Source organism: Crocodylus siamensis, chromosome 15 (assembly GCF_052110815.1).
Source record: "Crocodylus siamensis isolate JL-2025a chromosome 15, ASM5211081v1, whole genome shotgun sequence".
Classification (NCBI taxonomy): Eukaryota; Metazoa; Chordata; order Crocodylia; family Crocodylidae; genus Crocodylus; species Crocodylus siamensis.
This window is the reverse complement of record NC_143409.1, coordinates 46177863-46202306: the sequence shown is the minus strand read 5'-3', so window position 1 is coordinate 46202306 and position 24444 is coordinate 46177863. Positions and strand designations below refer to the sequence as shown.

The following is a 24444-nucleotide window of genomic DNA, read 5'->3' as shown; positions in this document are numbered from 1 at the left end:
CCTTTTGTATATCACCTTTAATGGTTTGAATGCGCTGGCTCCTTTGCTGGCTTAAGTAAAAACCTACCAGACAAGATTATGCTTCCAGCTTGAGGATTTGGTTGGAAGTAGCAGTTTGTTTCAGCGTTAGCCACAGGCCTCTGCCACAGTTTAGCTACTCTAAAAGACAAAATTTGAAGACTATCTGTCACAGGCCAGCTGGGCACTGTGAGTATATCGATTTAGTTGCAGACTGACTGATCACTGCAACTTCATTAGTTACTGGGTTTTTTGGTTTGGGATCAAGAAGGTGATGCTGGAAAGGAAAGAAATGATAAATTTCACATCCAAAAAGGAATGAATTTTACTTATGATAACAAAAGATATAGTTTGCATATATAATAGTTAATAAAAAGGTTAAGCTAATAGACAACACATAACAATACAGATTAAAATTGGCAGTGATAATAAAACAGATAAAGAAGTTAACCAAGAGTTCCCACTTGGTTAGTAACTTATGAATAGTCCTTTGGTTAGAAGATGCATGTCAAGTTGAATTAGCGAAGTCCGATGTCTCTGAACTGGGCTGCCCGAAGGAGAACTGGTGGAGGCCCCTCACTCAGGATCTGGTCCTCGCTCTCACAGGGCGTAAGAGAGACCTGTGGGGTATGGGACAGCAATGACCCTTCTGCTCCGTCCTTCCTGAGGGTTATTTGACGCGTGTGTTCTTTTATATCCTAATTATGCTAATTTTTAGTTACATAGCCATTCTTAATGTTACTTTATAGCTGGTATCCTTTGGGGTTAAAAGGTGTTAGAAATCATTATAATAAGTTACTACCCAAGTCTGGGTTTATTCAGTAAGCAAATTGCAACACAGCATCTTCAGGTTTGAAATTAACATTACCCCGCCTAAATCCAGCCCCTTCAAACTCTCTGACTCTGCTTTTTTGAGATGGCCTTTCTTGAAATGTACTGGATAAGCTGGGCAGCTGAATCCATTTTTTATCAAGGCTAAATCCTGAGCGAAAAAGAACTATTAGGTCTGCTAATTTCACAGCTATGGCTTTGTCTTTGAGGCCTGGTCCGGTCCACAGACAGTTACAAGTTACATTTGCGAGTTACAAAAATACAAGCTTCAAGTTAGACAAAAATTCCAAGAAGCACACATTTATTGCTTATTAATTTCTTTGGTGTTGGCCATCACAGGCATCGTGCTAACACTGACACCTGAAACTAGACTCTTCGATGGGTATTTCTGAAAAACCATTATTCTGAATGCTGTTATGAGTTCCTGACCAATGTAACCTTATAACATCGTTGTGCTGAAAAAGACTGCTTGAGACGTTGCGATCGCTGAATATTGAAGACCTCCCACTGCAGGTGGCCACAGACCTCGGTGACAGAGTTCAGTGACTAAATTTAGCACCAGAAAAGTTGCTTCAGTCCTGCAATGGAGTTGGCTGGGTGACTCAGGAGAAAAAAGGAACCACTACGCTTTGAAACTATATGTGCAAGCAGCCTTAAAACTCCATCCAGCTCATGTGCCCTGAGCTCTGCTGTATCCAACACAGCAAACACATCCCTGTCTGCACTCCAATAGCAGGGAATTTCCCCTCATGCTTTTGAATTCAAGCAACCCTATGGGGGGTTTTTTGCGAAGGGACAGAAGTACTTTTTTTAAACTGAAGAAAACTCCCACTGTCCTGCATGTCTCTACCCTTCCCCCTCTCTGTTCTTTCCCTACTTGCATAGAGATGGTTAAATCTGTCACCCTCCATGCTGCCTCTCCCCTCCATCACGGATGGATTTTCACTCTATTTCAGGAAGACAAAACAGAAGCCCCATCAAGGCACGGCTGCGGTCCCCCTGCCATCCCATTTCCTCAGCCTGAATTATCCTTTCCCGTTTCGCACATGAGCCAGATCCTGTTTGGAGCCAGTGAGGGCAATGGCCTCACTACTGTTCCAGTTGCTCCAATCCCTCCCAAAGGTGCATTAACAGCAAAGGAGCAGCTTCCCAAGGGTGACAAGGGCTGAGGCTCCTGGGGCTGTTGTGTCCAGAGAATCACTGTCCTTCCTGTCTCTAGCACTTTTCCCCAGGTCTCTCTCCATTACCTGGAGTCTCTGGCTCTCAAGCTGATGTCAGCAGAGCTGAAATAAAGCTTCAAAAACTACAGCGCAGGGAAATGAGCAGCTCTGCAGCTGCCTAGTGGACTAGAGTGATCTGAGGATGCTCCATGACATGGGCTGAAGCTGTTGGCTTTGCTCTGCCCTCCGTTGTTGTCTGATGTGTCCCCTGAGATGCTAAAGGAGGGGAGAACTGGGTGGATTAGAGAGAAGGGATGGGCAGGATTTTCCAGTTAGGTCGAACAGGAGGGAGCTGGGGAAGGAGGGGGCAGATGGGCATCACCAGGGATAAAGGCAGCAGCTAAGGTGAAGAAAAGGGGAACTGCACTGCCAGACAGAAGCAGAGGGGGAAACCCCCAGATAGGAAGGGGCAGGCAGTAGGGACAGGTCAATTTTGCACCACTGAGAAGCAATGCTAACTAGCCCAGGCACAGCACCCTGCAGACATGACTACCCTGCTTCTTGTCCAGCAGACAGCATGCACAGAGCAGAGCAGTATGTCTGCATATGCTGCAGCCTGCACATTCCCTATGTATCCCTGAACATCTGGCCTTCGTTGTCTATGTAGGGTCTTGCATTTGTCTAAACGAAAATACATACTTTTGGAATGGGCCCATCTGACCAAGTGATTCAGTACAACTCTCCTGGCTTCCTCATTAGGTCCCATGCCTCCAATCTACAAAGCGGCTGCAAAATTTGTCAGAAATGTTGGCGTATTTCCTTCCAGGTCATTATTGAACTTGTTGAATACCACTTGGCCTAATGTTGAACCCTGTGGTATTCCACTAGAAACCCTTTCATTTAATGAAGATATTCTGCAATAAGTCAACCATCTTACAAAACTTGCCTCTAGGAAATTTTCTTTTTTTCAGCCAAATGTATGGTAACATCTAAACATCAAAACAGAATTATCTTTAAAGACCTATGCAAATACATAATACTGACTACCCGTGTTTTCTCATTGGCTGATATACATGATTTCCTTGTCTTTAGAATTGGTTGTGGCTTTTACTCAGACATATTTACTGATTAAAATCAACACCAAGCAACTAGACTGTGCTACAAGCATTGCTGTTTGTGCCGGGACTCCTGCAGTTTGCCTGGGACAGATGGGGCGGTCTCTATGTGTAAGAATGAATGAACCACAATCTTACATCAGCTGAAGAAAGCGACAAAAACCTGGGTCAGAACATTTCAACCTCCCCGGAAACCCCATCGCTGACCACAGGGCTGCTGTTCTCAGGCAAAAAAAAACCCAACCCACTTTAAAAACCAGATTGAACAAGAAAGTGCAGACTAAGAAATCATCCACAAACTGGGCTGCATTAAATATGGTTTAAACAGGCACTATGGATTCTTATTCCATTACCTGGATTAGCTTTTATGGCCCACTTTGTTCCTATGAATTTACTGCCTGTTTGCTTTTCTTTCCTAGCACTGCCTCCCGCTCTCTCTCTCCTCCTCTTTCTCTCTCTCTGCCCCCTCCCTTTTCTTTTGTACTCCAGTTTCTCTCTCTCACTCTGTTTTCTGCACCTCCTTTCACAGCATCTGATGAGCTAAACCTGGGTTCATGAAAGCTTGTGATCTACACATCTACCTTATTTACTTAGTCTATAAAGGATCACATCTCCCCTGTCTTCTGACTGACTTCAGACTAACTACCTCTCTCAGCTCAGGGTATAGGGAGACATAACTATTGCATTTATTATCAAAGGGTACTGATACAGGCTGTTACAATGCAACTGCTACTTCTGCATGGTACAGTGGTGCAAGTGCAGCAGAGCTTCTCTAACTTTAACCCTGCTTCATTCACAGTCAAAATCACAGTGATTTAACTCACTTGTATCAAAACTGTAGACTATAAGAGCTGATGAAAGTTCGTGAGGTATGGGAGAAGAGGGGAGGATCCCTCTCATTTTTTTTTTTAATGAGATCTTTTTTAAATGTTCTTTTTTTCTCATTGCCTTTCAGTCCCAAAGGCCTTGAATAAACAAGAAAGATTTTCAGGTACAGCTTTTGTTCTTATGACATAAACGGCCTTGCGTTCATACTCAGCTGTTTTTAAGTAATCTGGCATTTTATCCTAGTCTAACTAATCCACCTTGAAGCATCACGTCTCTATTGTCTATTTTGGAATGCATTATGGCAGAATGATGTCCATGTGGGTGCATCACTATTTTAGATTAATTATATAGCTCTGGCAGGCTTCCCATTGCTATCCCACAGTGCACTGCCTCAGACATGGGTCTGCCTGTTTATCAGTGGCTCCTCTACTTCTCCAGAGTTATATTGACCAATGTCACTTCCCTTGGCTTCACTGCCACGCATTCAAGGGTCTCCCAGACCTTTTTAGGTCTTCCAGAATGGTAGAAAAAAATCAGTCTATACTGTAAAAAGGTCCCGTTCTCATTGCAGGAAACAGGGCTGCATTTCTAAAGCTCCTGGCATCAGGGACTTTTCCAGACTCCCCCTCCCATGCACACACACACACATTTTAGCAGGGGGAAATCTTCTCCATGGGGATCAACTAGGCCTTGCAGCACCATGGAAAAATATCTCTTCCTGTTTGTAAGACCTGAATCTGGAGGGGCCAAATTATAAGCATAAGGGATCCACCCAGAGTTCCTCTATAATTTGGGAATCCCAGCAATGCAAAACAACCAGATCTCTGGTGTACCACCAAACTGAGCCTGCTCCACAACTCAGTGAAGCTCCACAACAGCCAAAGCTTGATCTACCAGCATCAAACAGGTGCTTGCCTGGCCTCTCTCCATCAGGGTGGCAAGCTTCAGTTGACAACATCTATATGTTTCTCCATGCCAAGGCCAACTCTTGTGTTGGTGCTTGGCTGCTCCAGCCTGGGGAGCTCTGCCCATTTTCAGATCTCCACCCTTCTCTGTACCCTGTAGTCCTGCCACTGCCAGTGCTGCAGGTCTGCCCTGTCCCACCCGTCAGTGCTGCTTCTGAGTGAAGCCGTGGCAGGAAAATGCCCCGTAACTGTCATCACTCAGTTTTGTCCTCTGCCTACCCATGTAACTTCAACATTGCTGTGGCTGTAGAAGAACACAACCACAGCCATCTGGTTGTGACTGTGGAGCAGCCAGGTTTATACAAGTGACTGTGAGAATTGTGGTGCTCAGCAGCTTAACAACAAATATTGATTGCATTGTGGGGCACGAACCCAGAAGGTTGCATAAACGCTATAAAAAAGCATAGCGTTGTGTGGCCACAGTGATTTACAAGAAGAAGAAGAAAAGCAGAGACAAGGCTTAGGTTCAGTGACTACCAAATGCAAACTCAGGTGACAGAAGATAGATTCCCCTGATACGCCGGTGATTGCAATTACAGTGTGATCTTCTCATCCCTGCCTCCCACTAGTTCATTCACTCTGCAAATTAACTTGATGGGGCAACCGCTAGTATTGCCATTTTTGTTCTAAACTCATTGCACTGAGTATTTTTAGATTACAAGAAGGAAATAGCTTCAAAGTATTTACACGGTAAAAGACTTTTTTGTTTTTTAAAGAGTTTGTAGATGAGCAAGGAAACAACAATCACATTACAGTGAAACTGCAGTTTATTATACCAACTTGGATTCTAGGTGTAGGAGGATTAGTTCCCCAGCCCTGTGAAGCAGGCACAACTAATCTGATCACTGAGTTAGTCTCCTGGTTACAGGACTTTGTAGCAGTTGCTTGCATCCAACAGGAGAACTGCAGACCCAAGACACTTGGTGTGAAACTCTATTTGGCAATAATCAGTGACCCAGTTGCCTAGCTAAACATTCTGGGTGGAATGCTATTTCCCTTTGCATGTCCAAGGGGCAGTTTTCAAGGCATGTACATGGCTGGTTTTGGCCCCCACTTTGTTTTGGACATGAACACCTGAGCACACAGACTATGTGAGTACACAGCTCCATTGCACATTTGGAAAAATGGGTGAAAGAAGAAGGGCTTATGGTTGTTCTGACTCCAAGAGCTGAATGGATTGGGCACTTATCTAAGAAGCTGAAGATCTGGACTAACTCTTCCACTCTGCTGAGAGGGTATTTAAACCACCATTTCTTTGATGTCCTAACATAGTACTTGACCCATAGGCTAATGATTCTCAACCAGATGAAGGGCCACCCCACAGAGGTGTGATATACTTTTAAGGTTGCCGTAGGGTGGCACACAATATTAGCACTGTTAGGTGTGCAAACACCTCCCTGTGACTCACAAGGTAAGCCCAGAGATTTCAAATAGGAATCCATAGTATAAAAAACATTTTAACCTGCTGTAGTCTTTCTGAGTTCTTTGCAACAGAAGAATTGCTCGATTTCTGTAATCAAATGAAAGCTAAGAGCTGGCATTTTCTGAGGGGTGTCTTGAGTCAAATGAGGGGAGCCCTGAGTCTGAAAAGGTTGAGAATCAGTGCTTTAGACACTGGCAAGCATCTACAAGGGGCATGTGTATGTAGCTGCACATGTGCTTGGCCACTGTACAGCCTACTGCACATGCTTACTCTATGTACACTATACTGCTAGGAAAACAGGATTGCTGCCTGCATATAAGGAGTATTTACACGTCTAAAAACATGAAAAGGAAAACAGAATTCCATGCTCCATGTCTATCAACTCATGGTAACTACAGGGTATAACTAGCAGAATTCCAGTGTAACTACAGTCGCTAGATCCTAGGCTGCATGGTTCAAAATACACCCATACACAGACTTCTCCGGAGGTGTCACCACACCTCGGAAAGGCCTATCTTGATATTCTTGTCTCAGATAAGATTCTGAGAGTCTGAAGTGATTTGGAGTCACCTTATTTAGCCTTTTTTCAAAATAAGGAAGTCAAAAGTCAACCTTCATCTCCAACACTGCCAAGGGGCCAGCTCAGGATGTCACATTCCCACTCTTGTTGAGTTTGCTCTTGCCCCTTAAGGTATTATTATTATTATTATTATTATTACCTAAGATACAACCAAGAACAAACCAGAAGCCAGAGCATATTTGGTAACGATAGTTGCATGGGGGAAGCACCCAGCATAAGCGCAGGAGCTAAACAGGCAATGCAGAGGGCTTCTCAAAAGCAGTCATCATCATCCACCAGTCCATTCCATGACCACACAGGAATCCTGCTGTGCTCTCGTGCTCTACACCACTCTGTTCCAGGAAAGCAACAATTATTTTTTGCCCTAAGAAGCATCTTGGAGGCTAGGTGGCTTCTCCAGGCTTGCCTGACTGTCTGATATGTGTGGGAACTGGCAAAAGTATTATTTACTTTGCCATCACTAATGGGACGCTTAGGGTGTGGACATATGGTAAGCTTACTGTAATTTCCCCTGAATTTTACCCTGCAGTAAATTTACTCCAAAGTAAGGAGCATACATACAAGCAGCTCTTCCAACCTGGCTGCCTGAAATAGACACTACTGCGGCCCCTAGGTGGTGGGGAAATGGGTTTGTATTGAGCAAATAGGCTCCTGAAATTGCTAGCAGTAGTGGGTGCATGACCCATACACTGGAGCAACTTTCTCCAGAATAAATTAACTTCTGATTTCCTCAGAAATAAGTTAATTGCAGAGAAGAGCATTCCCTCTGGAGAAAATGCTGTGTGCCCCATGTCTGCTTTGTTTTCTTAGGTTGCAAACAGATAACGCATTTGTCCCAGGAGAAGCCATTTTATTCCAGGAAAAGCACAATAGTCAGAAATCCATGTCCACTGTCCTAAAAAAGGCTCATGGAATACGAAGTGCTAACAGTTTGTCTTAGGACATCACAAAGTGTGTCTGAACAGATAGCCTGTGCATCAATGGCAGAAGAGTGACAATGCATTCACCTGTTCATTGAACCCTGATTGGAAGGGTAATGTGTGTGCTTGTCAATCCCTGGATATTTCTGCTCTTGGACAAACACAGGCACACCTTGTGCTGGGACAAATGCAACATCTGTTCCTAGCCCTAGGAAGTCATTTGAGAATGATCTGGAGGGGACCTACTGTGTGCCCTCATCCTTCAGGGACTCCCCCTGACATTCCCCCCATTTCAGATATGGACTCTCTGGTGCCTAATCAGGGATGAGCTCTCGCTGAAGCTCTTCCCACAGTCCAGGCACGTGTAGGGTTTCTCCCCTGTGTGAGTCCTCTGGTGCCTGTGAAGGTGTGAAAGCCTCCCAAAGCTCTTCCCACAGTCAGGACACTTATAGGGCTTCTCCCCCGTGTGGATGCGCTGGTGGGTGATAAGGTTGGAGCTGTCGTTGAAGCTTTTGCCACAGTCGGGGCAGGTGTAGGGTTTTTCCCCTCCGTGGGTGCGCTGGTGTGAGAGGAGGTGTGAGTTCAGGCTGAAGTTCTTCCCGCACTCGGTGCAGGCATACGGCTTCTCGCCCGTGTGGACGCGCTGGTGCTTGGTGAGGTCTGAGCTCTGGCTGAAGATCTTCCCGCAGTCAGGACACTTGTAGGGCTTCTCACCCGTGTGGGTTTTCTGGTGTATGATCAGGACTGACCTGTAGCTGAAGCTCTTTCCACACTCAGGACACTGGTAGGGCCGCTCCCCTGTGTGGATGCGCTGGTGGATGAGGAGGTTGGACTTCTGGTTGAAGCTCTTCCCACAGTCGGGACAGCGGTAGGGCCTCTCCCGCGTGTGTGTGCGTTGGTGCGAGATGAGGTGGGAGCTTCGGCGGAAACTCTTCTCACAGTCCAGGCACTGGTAGGGCTTCTCTCCAGTGTGGATGCGCTGGTGAGTCACAAGTGCCGACTGGCAATAGAAGCTCCTCCCACAGTCACTGCATATGGTGGGCCCATCTCTACCGGGGACTCTCCCCTGGACAGGGCCATTCAGCTTCCTGAGCCCTTTGCTCTTCTGAATGCATTTTCCCTGTCTCTCCCCTACGCAGTTGCCTTCCAGTCTCTTGGACTTGCACTGATTTTCAGGGGCCCCTTCCAACCCCACTGCCTGGGAAGCATCCCTTTCAGCAACTTGCACTTCTGCCCTGCGTAGTTCCACTTGTTCAGGTCCTTCATTCTGAGTAATCTCCTTGTTCTCCCTCCCATCACCTGCTGGAGCAAGGAAACAAGTGAGGCCTGAGCGGTCATTGTATCCAGTGACATTACCAAGTTGCCCACTCTCCATCTACAAGAACTGGGCTATGAGTCTTCGAGGATCCCATGATGCTTTGGTCTGAAGTGAGGGTTTGTCCTCTTTAACTAAGGAATGGCCCTCACTGGTTATCTTAGGGAGCTGAGTAGGGAGGGTCCACTTAATAGGTATCTGCGAGTTAATGAGTTAATAATATCTCCATCACTGACAATCACTTCCTCTTTCACACCGCAAACCTTATATTCCTCCCTGTCCCACATTATGAGAGGAAGGTTAGTAAGACTGCCAGCTTTTTGGGCAGGGACTTTCCCTCATTCTCTGGCTGTGCAGTGACCAATAGACATGAACAACTGGTGCCACCTTAGTCGGGGGGGACATGTGCCCCCCCAGCAACCAGTCAGCGACCGGGGGGGGGGGTCCCCCACAGCCAATCTCACTAACCGGGAGTGGGGAGGGGGTGTCCCCTGCAGCAAAATTCACCAACCAGGAAGCAGCTATGCTGCACCTGGAAGCAGCTGTGGTGCGCTCCCACTCCCTGGCAGGCACTCATAAGGGGACACAAGTGCTCCCTCCTGCCCCCTTGCCCATTGCCTAAGCAGGGAACGTGCCTGGTCAGGGGGTGCACCAGTGCTCTCATGGGGTACACATGCACCCCCATGCACTCCCTACGTGTCACCACTGCCAACAAAATAGGACCCTGATTCCTGACTGGGGCTACAGGGTGCTGCCTTAACACAAGCTATGCAGAAATACACAAGGGAAACAATGCCCACAGTGGTGTGAGGTTGAAAAGGGCATGTGAACCCCATGAGCTGGCAACTTTGGCCCCTGCTCCTCCATTTTTGCCTTGGGAGAAGACGGCAGCTAGGTGACCCACCTCGGTGGGCCGTATACTTGAGACTCCCTGGTCTAGGAGATGGGAATCCTTACCCAGTGAGGCCATAGTCTCAGGGTTCTCCTGCATCTTGTTCCTGCAGAGGGCTCTCTGATGGGGGTCCAGCAGAGATCACTGCCCTTTAGAGAGACATGCAGCCGCCTTGTCAAAGGCCACCAGCTCCACCACAGCTACACCCTCTCTCCATTCTTCGGGAGGCTGGGACCATCTGGGGTGAAACATGGATTTTTTTCTGCCACCTGTCAAATCAGGAAAGGCAATTAAGGTGGTTCCAGAAGAGGCTTCTGCCTATTTTTCACAACCTGGCTTCCCCCAAGCTCTTTCCCAACAGATATAAACTCTGAGCTCTGCTGTGCTGCTGAAAGACTTGAGGCAAGATATTCAGAAACAGGAGCCCAGGGCTAGGTTCTCACATCTGTGTTCAGGTGTTTCAGCTGGAGGCCTGAGTGTCAAGACTATTATGTGTGCAACTTCAGGGCAAAATTCGGAGTGCTCAGAACTATGAATAATCAGCCCATGAATAAGTGGGCCAAAAATAATACACTTGGATATTGAATTAGGAGCCCAATTTTAGTGCCTGGTACAGGAAGTCTAACATGGTCACTTTATTACAGCTGATCACCAGCCCATCCCAATCCACTAAAGCAGTGGTTCGCAATCTTTTTAGACTCACAGCACCCCTCCATCACTTTACTGAATTTAGCAGCACTCTGGGGCTGTAGGCAAAGGGAGCCCCTCCTTTTCCCCATGCAAGGGAGACATACCCCACCAGATTTTTGGTCATAGTTCCTGCCAGCAAACTTCTAGTTCCATTCCTATGTGCAGACATCTCCTCAAAGTTCCCAAATGAATTTTTGAGCTCAAGAGAGCTTAGGTCTCTCCCTAACACCTGCTTATTCCTTATTTTGCAGTTAAACCAGTCACTTTTCATAGTGCTGTATGCTTTTTATTCTGCTGCAGCACTTCACCAGCCTCTTAGAGGCCAACGTATGTGTGCAAAAGGGAGTTGGAAATAAGGGCTGATTATAAGCTGCAGAAGCAAACCTAGTATCAGAGCAGCCTAAAGACTGCCCAGCCTCAAAGCAAGGAGAATAAAAAAGGAACAAGGAGCTCTCCCAACACTGAAAGCACGTGGGCATATTGCTGCATTTATTGGGTCTGAGACTGGAGTGATGATTCTTACTTTGCTTTAGAGTCCTGGAGTGTAAAACTCACATTAGCAGCGAATCTCCCAGAAACGGGCACAGCTCCAGCCAGAAGCAGCACAGTGACATTAAAAGGATCTCACACCACCCCAGGGTGCTGAGGCACCCAAGTTGAACATCACTGCACTACACTATTTTCCCAGTTCTTCCCATATTAGCAGTTAAAATGAAGCCAGTGGCACCCTATGCCTTCCCACAAGCAACCATGTGTGCTAGGGTTTGCAAAAGCGTTTGCTAAGTTAGTAAATCTTATTGAATGAAAATGTCAGCATAAATGTAGGTTGGAGGCTAATTCAACCCTTGTAATACATCTATATCAAAACAACTATTTCCCAGACAGCAGCGAGAGGAGTGTCTGACCTAGGAATTCTCCCTCGGTCAAATGTTAGCATCCTGAACCAAATTCTGAAGGCATCTGAAGTCTTACAAAAAAATTGTAATTCCCTGTAGAAGGTAATGTGATTTTCACATCCCATTCTCTAAGTACTGGCTCAGTGGTGTTTCCACAAACTTTCCACATCAGACCTGGCACTGCTGAACCTGCATGTGCATATAGGACCTGCCAGACTGGGTCAGACTGGCGCAGCCTCCAGTGTTGTCCCGTACGTCAGGGAAATGGAGGAAGGCTTGGTAGACGGACCTTGTGTCACTGGCACAGACTGTCAGCGTCACAGTCAGCTTCAGCTGCAATGAAAGAGAAGTGACTTTGGAGAGTCCCCATCCCAACAGCAGTGTGGAGACCAGACAGGGACAGGGTTTAGTTTTTCTTCTCTCTGCTCTTTGCCTTGCTCACGGGATAGTGACTCTGCCCAGGGAGACTGCAGGAAAAGGGTCTGGGCAGGGCTGGAGCCTGCCACCTTCCTGCCCACTGACTGCTCCTGCTGCCCCATTGCAGTGTCCTTTTCTTCTTCCACCAACCCCTCACCACTGGATGCAATACTTAGTCTCACTCCCAGGCAGATAGGTAGGTCAGCTCCTGCCAGCACTCCCAGAAGCAAGAGCCCGTATGTGTGCCAGTGGGGGCACCAGCTCTGGGGCTTGCAGACCCCTAGGGAGTGGTGATGGGTGCAAAGGGGCAGTGGGTGCAGAGCCCCTGTGCTGCTTGTGCCAGCACTTTCCCTAGGTCTCTTTCCATTACCTGGAGTCCCCCGCTCAGGAGTTGGTGCTGGCAGAGCCCAGGTGGATCCAGCCACTGGAGGACTGGGCTGCAATGCAAGTCTCTCCCCACGGTGGGAGCAGCAGCTGCTCACAATGGAGGCAGCAGCAACAACCGCAGCGTTTGACCCAGGAAGTTCTGCCTCCCCTTTGCTGAGCAAAAAGTCAGGGAAGGAGAGAGAGCTGTCTGCTTCCCTCAGCCCTGGCAGGGCCCTCTGGCGGACACAGGCAATGAAAGTGGCTCCTCGTCTGCCCTGGGATCAAAAGGGTGGCTCGTGCGGCACTGCTCCATGTTGCTCCCAGCACAGGTTGCTGCTTTGCTGCCCTCACGCCCTTGCTGGGGTGACTTGGGAATGCAGTGGCCCTTGCTGTGGCTGCTGCCCTCACCCTGCTGCACTGGGCCCAGACCTGCCCTCTCGGGGCAGGAAGGCGGCAGAGGGTGGGGGCCAAGAGCTTCTTAATGCCTTCTGTCCAAAGGCTATCTAATGCAACATGCACAAGCAGTCCCAGAGCCCAGGGCTCCCTCCCAGGACAGCACCTTCCTTGCTGGGATACAGAGCGAATGAGTGTCTCCTTGTGCTCTTTTCTGGTCCCATGACTTTTGCATTCTGTAGTAACTTGACAATTATAGGGTTAAATTGCTAGTCTTTGTTGTAGGATGGAGCTTGAGAGCTAGGATTATGTTGTTCCTGAATGACTTGTACTTTCCCAGTTTTTGCTTTTCTTGTTCCGGAATAAAAGAGTCTGTTATTCAGGCCTGGAGAAAAGTAAATCTCAGTATTCCTTTCAAAGTAAGGGACTTAACAGTCACGACGAGGATGGGGTTTCTAACTATGTCTTCCTATGAAAATGGCGGAATTTAACCCAGACATTGTGGATTGGCAGTAATATATTGAGAAACTGAGCCATTATTTTCAGTCTAATGAAATCACTGATAGGGACAAACAGGAAGGCGATATTTCTCAGTGATTGTGGCAGCAAAACATATTCCCTCTAAAGAAGTTTGTTGCAACCTCAAAAGCCAGGAGATAAAAGTTTGGCAGAGCTGCAAAAGATCTTATCTGAAGATTATACTTCAAAGCCAAACACTAATGTAGAACATCTCAAATTCCATAGCAGAAGGAGGAAGGCAGGGGAATCTATCTTAGACTACATAGCTGAGCTCAAAAAGCTAACTGAACACTGCTGTTTTGGGAACATGCTAGAGGATATGTTGAGAGACAGATCTGGTTTGGAGTGGATGATGTAAAAATCCAAAAACAATTACTTGCAGATGGGGACCTGACCTGGGACAAAGCTGTAAAGGTGGCAACAGCCATTAACGTGGCAGTGAAACATTTACAGGATTTACAACTTGACAATAAAGAAACTCAGCATCAGCCCATAAACCAATTGCAAAGCTCTCAACAAAGGTTTAGAGACCTGGAGAGTTGTTTTCATTGTGGAGGCATGTATTCAGCCTCAGTTTGCAGACACAAAATATCCCAGTGCCATAAATGCAGAAAGATGGGACACTTAGCAAAGAAATGCAAAGGGGGCCATCTGGCTGCACAACAAGGTCAGGCCAAAGAAAAAAGAAGAAAGCAAAAAGCTTATCACGTACAGGAGGAAGAGGGAGAGGAGGCAGATGAAGATGTCCACACTGTATATCGTGTAATGGAAGATAAAGTGGGACCTTATCGAGTAACTGTACAGTTAAATAATCTGTAATAAATGAAGAGACTTCTCAACAGTGTAAAGCAAGCCTGAGTCCACTGGGAAAGACAAGAGCAAAACCAAAGACTTACACTGGGGAAAACATCCCAGTAATAAGATCAGTAAGTGTCCCTGTTATATATAAAGGACAACAGAAAACCTTAAAGGCTTTAGTAATAAAAGGAGAGAGGCCAAACTTCTTCAGTAGGACATGGCTGGAAGAACTCAGACTAGATTGGGAAGAAATATGTAAGTTAGACTTACAGAAAATGCCCACCCTAAAAGAAATCCTGGGGGCCTACCCTGCAGTATTCCAAGAGGGGTTAGGTACACTGAAGGGAATAAAGGCTGGGATTTATATCCAGGAGGGCAGCCAGCCAAAGTGTTTCCAAGCCAGGCCAGCTCCACATGCCCTCAGAGAGAGAACTGAAACAGCAGTGGCTAGACTGGAACCAGAAGGCATCATCTCGCCTGTACAGTTTGCTGAATGGGCAACACCCGTTGTACTAATGAAGTCTTTTCAGATCAAAATGTGACTAGGCAGGATCCTGTCCTGTCTAGGGCAATGCAGTACACCTTACAGGCTGACCACGACAAAGTCCAGGAGGAGCGCTCTGACCCTTTTGGACCAGGAGTACCAAACTGAGCATAGAGGATGGCTGTGTTGTGTGGGGCATGCAAGTGGTAGCCCCCTCTCAAGGATGACAGGAAGCGCTGGCAGAATGACATGAAGCCCATCCTGGAATTTCCCAAATGAAAGTCCTGGCTCACAGCTCTGAGGGGTGGTCATGCCTAGATGAAGATCTGAAAGGGGTGGTCAAGCACTGCCCCCCATGTCAAGTACATCAACAGTCTCCAGCACAAGCACTCTTGCATCCTTTGGGAATGGCCAGGAAAGCCTTGGGTCGTCTGCACATAGACTATGCCAGCCCCTATTTAGGAAAAATGTTTTTTGATCATAATAGATGCTCATTCAAAATGGGTGGAAGTGCACCACATGAACTTAACAACCTCAGAAGTAACCTGTGACAAGCTTCAACAGACTTTTGCCACACACAGATTGCCTGTGGTACTGGTCACAGCTAATGCCCCAAATTTCACTAGTCATGAATTTAAGGACTTCCTTAGTCAAAATGGAATCGAGCACATTCAAACATCATCATACCACCCAGCTTCAAATGGTACTGCAGAGAGAGCCATGAGGATCTTCAAAGAAGGGATGAGAAAAATGACCATAGGAAGTTTGGAGACAAAATTGGCTCGATTCCTTTTAAAATACTGAGTCACACCTCAAACCACCATGGACATGAGCCCTGCCCAGCTGTTAATGGGAAGGAGGATCAGGACTCATCTGGATTTACTGTATCCCAACACGGAGGAAGAAGTATGGGAAAAACTGACCCTTCAAAAACACAACCATGACAATCACATTAAAAAGAGTTTTGGGGGTGCATGATCCTGTCTACACAATAAATTTCAGTACCCACCAACCTACTTGGGCTCCAGGCAGGATCCAAGAACAAACGGGACCTGTATCTTTTAAAATTAGAGTCAGTGATGGCCAAATGGTGAGATGACATCAGAACCACATCCGCTTACAAACCAACCTGCCTGAGGGACTGGAGCCATTGCCTGAGTAGGATAAGTTTTCGGAGGACCTGGAATTGGGCAAAATGACTGAAAATTCAGTCTCTCTCTCCTAGTCTGGTGGGGCATTAATCAGCCAGAGAACGGAGAGCTCCTAGTTATTTGAAAGATTATGTCCCGGTTGTAAATTAAGAGGGGAGGAATGTAGAAATTGGGCAATTATAGGGTTAAATTGCTGGTCCTTATTATTATGGGATGGAGCTTGAGGGCTAGAACTCCATCCTATGTTGTTCCTGAATTAATTCTGCTTTCCCAGGTTTTGGTTTTGTTGTTCTGGAATAACACAGGCTGTTGTTCAGGCCTGGAGAAAAGTAACTCTCAGTACCGTCCTTTCAAAGTAAGGAATTTAACACATTCCTTGTGGGGTGAGGGTCCCCACTTCATCAGGAGGGATAGTGAGTGCCATCCTAGCCCACAGTGCAATGGTTAGAGCGCTTAGTGGGGAGGTGGAAGATGTAGTTTTTAAACCTCTTTAGGCTGAGCTTAAAACCCAGGTGAATGGGTCGCTTCTCGGCCTCTTGAAGGTTCAGATCAAGCGTAGCCATTGCATACTCAGGGGAAATACTGTGATCACCACACTGGGTTCCTGGTCGCACGCAGGGAAGACTGCTTCGCTGGCATGGGACACTACAGGCAGAGGTGATGCACAGTTAACCTTGGCTTTATGCCCACTTTATGGGAATGGGGGACTCCATAGCTTGCTCCTGGGGCCTTATGGCTAAAGGCAAACAAAACTCAGGGGCATCCAAACCCCAAGTCTCTGGGCTTGGGCCTGCAAGTAGGATGCTTGACAAAGGTTTGGGGAACATCTGAAGCCCCAGATGGGGGTGGAGGATGTTTGCTGGTAGTAGGTCCACTTATGGTTCTGGACTGACTCGCAGATTTGGAATGGATTTGGCCAATTTGGCTGGGAATACAGAAAAATTAAATAAAAAAACCGGTCCGCTGGGTAATGCTCTGTACACTAAGCCACTATACAAAAGCTAGGCATTGCCATCACCCATGACTTCGGCACCTCTAGCTGGGCAGTAGTTTGGGGCTCTGGATCTCAGCAGCACTGAACTCAGGGAGGGAGGTACCATAGACTGGGACAGAGATGGGTGTTTCCACACACACTCCCCTCTTCAGCTTTCCCTGCTGGCTGTCTGGCTTCAGCCACCTCCATGTTTGGCATGCCAGGTGTTGTGAATCCCAGTCCATGGCACCTCAAGTGTTGCCATTCACTCTTCAGGGGAATTAGGTATTTTCCCTGGCATCTAATACCAGTGCAAAGGAGGAGCAGCACCAGGCCTAAACCCTCAATTTTAGGATCCAAGCCCAAAATCACACAAAAACTGTAAGGAAAAACTGAGGTTGGGAGCTAGATGGGTGCACCTAGAATCTGCAGCTTCACGTTCCATCAGCAAGTATCCTAATAATGAGTCTCCTGGGCTAGCAGCTGGAAGTGCCCTCCTTCTTCCCCATTTTGTGTGTACATAGAGTTATATGCCTTCCTCAAGGAGCAGTGTAAGAGCTAAAAACAAAATTAGCTGCATATATATTACTTGCCCAAGTGAAGGTGGAGTGGGACTTATGCCACAGTGGCCCAGATCAGGGACCCATTATGTCAGGTCCTCCCAGAAGCACCAGGCTATCTTTTTTCTTTCTTGTCTTAGGAGTTTTGAAAGGCAGCTGCATGGCTGTGTTCTCTCCCCAGGGCTGAGCAATCCAGCTCAAAAGCAGTTTGCACAGAGAACTAAATTCTCCAAATAAGATCTGCCCTCTTGTCCCCTCCAGATAAAGGACTCTGAGACAAACTCTGATCCATTTTAGTCCTCTCCATTCAAAGGAAGAAAAGCACAAATAAATCATTGTGCTACCTCTGTAATGAGAGCTGAGGTCAAGACATTGCCTTTTGAATCTAAACCTCACTGCTACTGAACACATCAGTTTTATTAACTAAGACACTGTCAGTAATAAACCAAAAGTCACAGCTGATGAAATAACAATAGCCTTAGGTAGGTAGTATCCAACACCTTTTCTGTGTGTAAAGGTTCTTCTACTGGCCCTGTAATTGCTCTGCCTGAGCACCTTTCAGGGATGCAAAGAACAGCACAACTAACATCAGTCACATAGGGCCAGACCCTACTCCACATCTTAGGTGCTCAAGTGTAGTCCTATTCTATCCGGTTTAAGTTACAGAAAAAAAACAGTATTGCATCTATTTTTGTAATGTGCCATAATCTTCACTGTGAGACTAAGTCACAAAATGTTTTTCAGGGACTCAAGCAAGGTGGAACAGCATTGCACTCGGGCGCCTGACAGGTGGAGTAAGACCTGGGCCAAAGGGTTTGTTTTCATCCTCTCCATAGGCAGAAAAGTGCATGCAGTGCAGTGTCTTCTGTTTCTCTCAAGAGACACATTATACACTATGCAGTAGGGCAGAGAAGGCCAGGTCAGAGATACATGCCTCATAGTTGGTGTGATGAGAAAGGTGATGATTAGCTCCCAGGAGAGCTCCTTTCATACCTCAGACTGGCCCATAAGAAGGCTTTGTTCCCTCCCTAGACATATGCTTTCTTTATTACATAGACTTCCACTGTGCCAGAGGAACACAAGAGGGATATCACAGTCTTCATCCCAGGATTTTAGTAGGCATATAGATATCCTGAGCCCAGCTCATACTAGAAGAGGTTCAAGGTAAGGCCCAAGAACCTGATCTTGATCTGATTGGTTTGGTGGATGCCAGCCTAGAGAGCAGGGGACAGGCCAAATGCAGAAAGCTAAACTGCTTTGCTCAGGAGACAAAGGAGAGCATTCTATTTTGGTTGAAGTTTCCTAAGAACAATGGCCTTGCATCTGGATACATCCCATTGCTGGAGTCCAGGAGAAATGGGGTACGGTGGTACCAAGCTCCCAAGCACAGAGGGAGACCAAAAATCAGATCACTCTATTTCCTGTTTCTAAAATGGGAGGTAGCACCCCCCAAAAAAGGAGGTACCAAGCCTCCAAATTTCTTTCACAAGCCCTGACTAGCAGGTAATAAATGCAAGAAGAACTGAGGCCAGATCATGGCCTGCTGTGATGAGACAGACAAGACTCCTGGATACCATTATAGGTGAGCCTTTCAGTCTACTATCAGCAAAGACCCCAGGAGTGCCCTGTGGCCCTGGGTAAATATAACTTAAATGCAGGGGCTGAGCCGGCAACATCTAGGGCTTCTGGAGAAGCAATGACAAAGCTCATTGCGGTGTGGGAATGGGCTCTCAGTCTCCCGTTGTGCAGAACTTTCCTCCTCCACTCAAGCACCTGCTGTAGGTCCCCATGAGAGGACTGTGCTGGCTCGCCCTGACGCCTGGGGAACCAGCAAAGTGACTGTTCACTTCACCCACTCACCATCAGGACACTTGTGGGGTTTCACTCCTGATGCAAGATGAGGTGCGGGCTCCATGCGAAGCCTCTCCCACACTCAGGGCACTTGTAGGGCTGCTCCCCCGTGTGGATGCGCTGGTGGGAAATCAGGTGTGAGTTCTGGCTGAAGCCCTTCCCACAGTCAGGGCATGGGTAGGGCTTCTCCCTCGTGTGGATGCGTTGATGGATAACCAGGTCTGAGCGGCAGTGGAAGTGCTTCCCGCTCTCAGGGCTCTGCTAGGGCTTCTCACCTGTGTGGATGCGCTGGTGCTTGCTGTAGTGTGAGTGGTCACTGAAGCACTTGCCACAGCGTGGGCAGGCACGGGGCCTCTCGCCTGTGTGGATATGCTGGTGTGTATTGAAGTGGGATTTGTCACTGAAGCCCTATCCGCAGTCCGGGCACTTGTAGGGCTTTTCTCCGGTGTGCGTGCGCTGGTGTAGGAGGAGGTGGGAGTGCCGCCCGAAGCTCTTCCCACAGGTGGGGCACCAGTACGGCTTTTCCCCCATGTGCAAGCACTGGTGGGTGATGAAGTGTGAGCGGTCGCCAAAGCACTTTCCGCAGCTGGGGCAGGCGTACAGCTTCTCACCCGTGTGGATGCACTGGTGGATCGCCAGGTGGGAGCTTTGGCCAAAGCTCTTCCCACAGTCGGGGCAGGTGTAGGGCCTTTCCCCCGTGTGGATGCGCTGGTGGGAGAGGAAGAGATGGCTCTGCGTGAAGTCAGTCCCACATTCGCCGCACTTGTAGGGTTTCTGCCCCAGGTGGATTCTCCGGTGAAGGTTGAGAGCTGAGCCCTTGCTGAAGCTCTTCCCACAGTCCAGGCACTTGTTGGTCCATTCCCCCATGTCAGAGCTTGGGTGAAGATGATGGGTGGCTCTACAGTGAAAGCTTCCCCATGGGCCAGGCCACTGCCGGTGTCAGCTCTCTCCCCAGCGGGCAGTCTTTCCAGAGGAGTCTTTCTGATTTTTTTGACTCTGCTCTTGTGGGGGGATTCACTCCTTTTCTCCAGCTGGTTTTCCTGTTGTCTTCCTGCCCTAGCCTGACTCTCACAGTCTCCTCCAAGCTCCCCTTTGTTCCTTCCTGGTGCTTCTCCATGAAGTGCTAGACGCTCAGAGTCTTCTTGCTGGGGATCCTCCTCGCTCATCAGCTCATCGCCTGCGGGGACACGGAGAGAATCCAGGCATGGGTCATGCCCTGCTCTTCGGGAAAGGGGAACCTCAGTGGTGGGAGGTGGGAGGGATGAACCAAGCAAAACTATTGCTGGGGGATGTGAAAATAAGTAGCAAAATACCCCCCAACCTCTTTCCACAGGGCAGGGAGGAGTGGATGGATTCTGCCTCCTGTGGTAGCAGGTGAGGAGATAGGCTGGGGGTGGCGGGGGCTGAAAACCCACATGTGACATGAAGTTATAAAACCCAGCCTCCCCATCAGCTTGGCTGATTCTTCACCTGGGCTGGAGTCTCCTGGGATCTCCCTTTCCTTGCAGTTCTGCCAGGCCTGGACCCACAGCTCCTCCCCTTGCTCCAGTCGGGAGATCAGGCTGGGCTTGGAAATCAGAAATCCTGCTTGGGGGCAAGGAAACAAGTGAGGGTCTTGTTCACTGAGTCCGGGGTTGTTACTGCATCTAGAACTGGAGTAGCCTATCCAGACAGGCTCCTTCCTGGTCCTGACCTGAGCTGTAAGTCCTCCACAATCCCATGATGCACTGAACTGGAGCAAGAATTCATCCACTCCGCCCATGGATGGGCCCTCACATGTTCTCCAGGGGACTTGAGTAGAGTTGTCCTACTCTCTCCCAGCCTGGGGTATAACAATGTCTCCATTGCTGACACACATCCCCCCCGCACACATCCCTGTGTTCCCCATCTCCCCCATGTCAGTGCAGGAAGGTATCGCTGAGAGTGCAACTATCACTGCGACTCGGGTGGGATCTCCCCCTGCCCCTGTCTGTGCAGCACCTGGCACAATGGGGCCTTGATCCCTGTCTGTGGCCTTGAATGGTTTCATTAACACAAGCTGTGCAGAAATAAACAGAAGAAATGTTGCCCCCCCCACCTCCACCCTGCAAAGGTGACCCCCTGACCCCAAGCCAGCCCAGACAGCAAAGAGCCTGCACTGGTGGTGCCACAAAACACTAGCACTAGGGTCACATTTCTGGGGTGACCCATAGCCTGCCAGCCCTTCCCTAGCATGCCTGCCTTCCTTCTTTTCTCCTACTCTAGACATAGGCCTCACTAAATGCTCCCAGACCACAAACCACTTCATAACCCCCCACTCAGCCCCCAAGTCCCCCATTACGAGGAACACAGAGGTCTCCCTTGTCCGGGAGGAACAAAACATTGGCACCTTAGCTCACCCAGAAGGCTCTAGCCATAACCATCCCAGCCCCATGACCGCTATACGACAGAAAGGTCAGGGACCCCTGGGGGCTCTCAGTAATACATCTGGCTGAGATGTATCACAGGTAAGACTGAAAAGAAATGAATGTAGACATCAGCCCCGTGTTTTGGCTCATGACACACTTGCCATTCAGGAGCCCCCCAGGGATGGAGCCTGCCCTGGGAAAGAGAAGGGAAGAGGAGGACCATAGGAAGGGCAGGGCCATCATTAATGCCCTGCTCCTTGGGAGGGATGTCTCACACAGAATCAGAGGATTTGGGATCGGATCTCCCTGAAATCTGAGTGACCACGGAAGCTCCTTCAGCAGAATCCAAGCCCAGGTGCTTCAGAGACCTCGGCAGCCTCTAATACCCGAGGAGACAGGAACTCTTACCCAGCGAGGCCACCGTTGCATAGTTCTCCAGCGTCCCCTCCTTGTACAGGGCTCTCCGACCAGGGTCCAGCAGAGCCCACTGCTCTTTGGTGAAATACACGGCCACCATTTCAAACGTGACTGGCTCCATAGCAGCCATTTCCCTGAGTTCACCGGGATGATGGGATGATTTGAAGCAAGATGAAGATGTTGTTCTGCAGGCTGTCGGGCCATGGTGGGCAAGAGGGAAGCTCAAGAAGTGATCTCAATCCACTTCACACCTGGCTTCTCCACACTCCTTTCCTATAGGCAGAAATCCAAGGATTTACTATGCTGCGAAAATTTTGAAAATGCTTGAGCCAGTATTTTCAATCATGTAACCCTGTCCATATCCAGTTACTTCAGTTAGTGATAAATCTAAAAAATGCTGGGTATGCAAAAATGGGGATCTACTTTAAATGCCCAGAAGTTTTGGTAGCCAGCTACCTTATTCAGGTTCTTGAATATGGATTTGGACACCAAACTTTAGGCTTATAGCTATAAAAAGCCCAGACATCATCAGTGCCTTATAGCCAGACCTAGCCCCTTCTAGAATACAGCGTTTTGATGCCTTCTCAGTGAGCGAAGTCAATGGGATCACTGACATGCTCTTCAGCAAGTGCGTGTCACCCTGTAGCACCGGATCCAGTGGGAGTGAATGAATTTCATTTCCTAGAAAAGAGCAGTGTGTGCGCAGATAATGGAGGGTAATCCAACCCTGATAACTACATCAAAATACAGTTTCCCAGATAGGAGTGCACCTGACCTGATAAAATCCTCTCTCTATCAAATGAAAAACTTCCAGCCCAAATGGTTAAGACTCTAAAAATAATTCCACCTGCCCACCAAATTCTATCATTGCAATTTTTTCTCATAGACAGTTCCTGCCAAGTGCCCAAACTTCTCACAAAATAGCTTTTGCTCAGAGTCTCTATAATACCTTCAGCTCTGGGTGGAGACTTCAGCCCTGGGTTGGACATAGAAAAGCCACTCTGAAGGCTGGAATCATTATTTTTAATAAAAACTGCTATTCTCAAGCAAGCTTTTGATTCCAGCAGCTTGTGATTTCAAAAAGACACCAAGTGTTCCCAGCCCAGGCAACACTGGCTACCTTCATATGTATATTAATAGGGGTATTCAGACAATGTAAAGTTAAAGACTTCTTTGTTCCTTTTTTTCCAGCCAGAAGCAACCAGTGATTTGCTATTACTTATCACAAGGAACACATATACTTCACGTGGTAGCACATGCCTATAACTGGGCTCCCAACACTACATATTTTATTTTTTCTCTTTTTAATTATAAATGTTAATAACCAGATTCCCCCTGGCTAGTGTCACCGAAGATATGATCACTCTTTGACTAGTTCATTACTCACATCTATGACAATTTTCTAGAGAATTGTTTCTAATCCTAATCAGATGTTTTGCTTTCACAGACTTGTATCACTGGTAAATATTTTAGGATGTGTACTTTTTGGCTTTTTCTAAATCAAGAACTAATACCCTCCCCGCCCCCAATTCTGCATTCTGCGGTTGCTATTACTATTGCTAAAGTGGTCTTAAAAATAGGTACATAATAATTCAGAGCCATAGAAGTTTACAAGAGCAATGGCTACTGACTTCTGTCTATGCCTAGTATTATCAGTGGCAATACTTCCTCCCATGACCCCACTGTACCTCCACGCCTGCAGACACCTTGTTCTTTCTATTAGGGCTGCTGTTACTTCGTCCTTCTCAGGGTCCTTTGCTGTCTGATAGCTGGATCAGCTGTCAGCCAGTGCTGCTGGGAGTGAGAGCCGGTGTGTGACAGCAGCTTTGGGACCCCCTGGGAGCAGAGGTGGGTGCAGAGGTGCTGTGTGTGCGAAGTCCCTGCCCTAACCCTAACACTGCCCTCCTTGAGGTCTGTCTCCATTACCTGGAGTCTTCAGCTCAGGAGCTGGTGTCACCAGAGCCTGGGGCTGCCCTGGAAGGCAGGATCCAGCCACCGGAGAAAGTCTCCCCTGGACTGGGCACCGAGGGGCTGTAATGGAGCTCTCTCCCTGGCACAGATCCTGCTGAGATGCTCAGCCTGGCTTCTGGATCACAATGGAGGAGGCAGCAGCTGTCTCTGACCTGGGAAGTTCAACCCCGGATCTGCTGAGCAGCAAAAGCAGAGTAGCTTCCCTTTCCTTAGCAATAACCAGAGCCCTCTAGCAGTGCTGGGTGTTGCAGTATTAACTCTTTGCCTTCCAGCATGTGCTCTCACAGGCTGGGGCAGGTCTTGACACCATCCCTGTCTGGATGTGGACCAGGATCTGGGCACCTCCCTGGATGCTGAGAATGTAAATGAGGATGAGGGAGGGCTGCTAAGCCTGGGTTAGGGTACATGGAGGGTCACCCAAGAGCAGAAGGCGGTGTCTGAAGACCTGAGGAAGGATACCATGCATTGGAAAGCTAGTAACTCTATCCCAGCTGCACAGCTGGTCCAATAAAAGATACCATCCT

The 24444-nt window shown here is 48.0% G+C and overlaps 1 pseudogene across 1 annotated transcript; it reads right to left on the bottom strand.

Annotated features, from left to right (window-relative positions):
- Positions 1–5256: 5256 nt before the first annotated feature.
- On the bottom strand, positions 5257–24087 carry LOC149852539 (uncharacterized; annotated as a pseudogene). The gene is made up of 6 exons (XR_016439466.1): positions 23876–24087; positions 21941–22222; positions 20616–20729; positions 19212–20322; positions 13422–13430; positions 5257–8840 (listed from the first exon to the last, which is right to left on the bottom strand). The product of XR_016439466.1 is annotated as an uncharacterized LOC149852539 (transcript).
- Between the last annotated feature and the right edge of the window lie 357 nt (positions 24088–24444).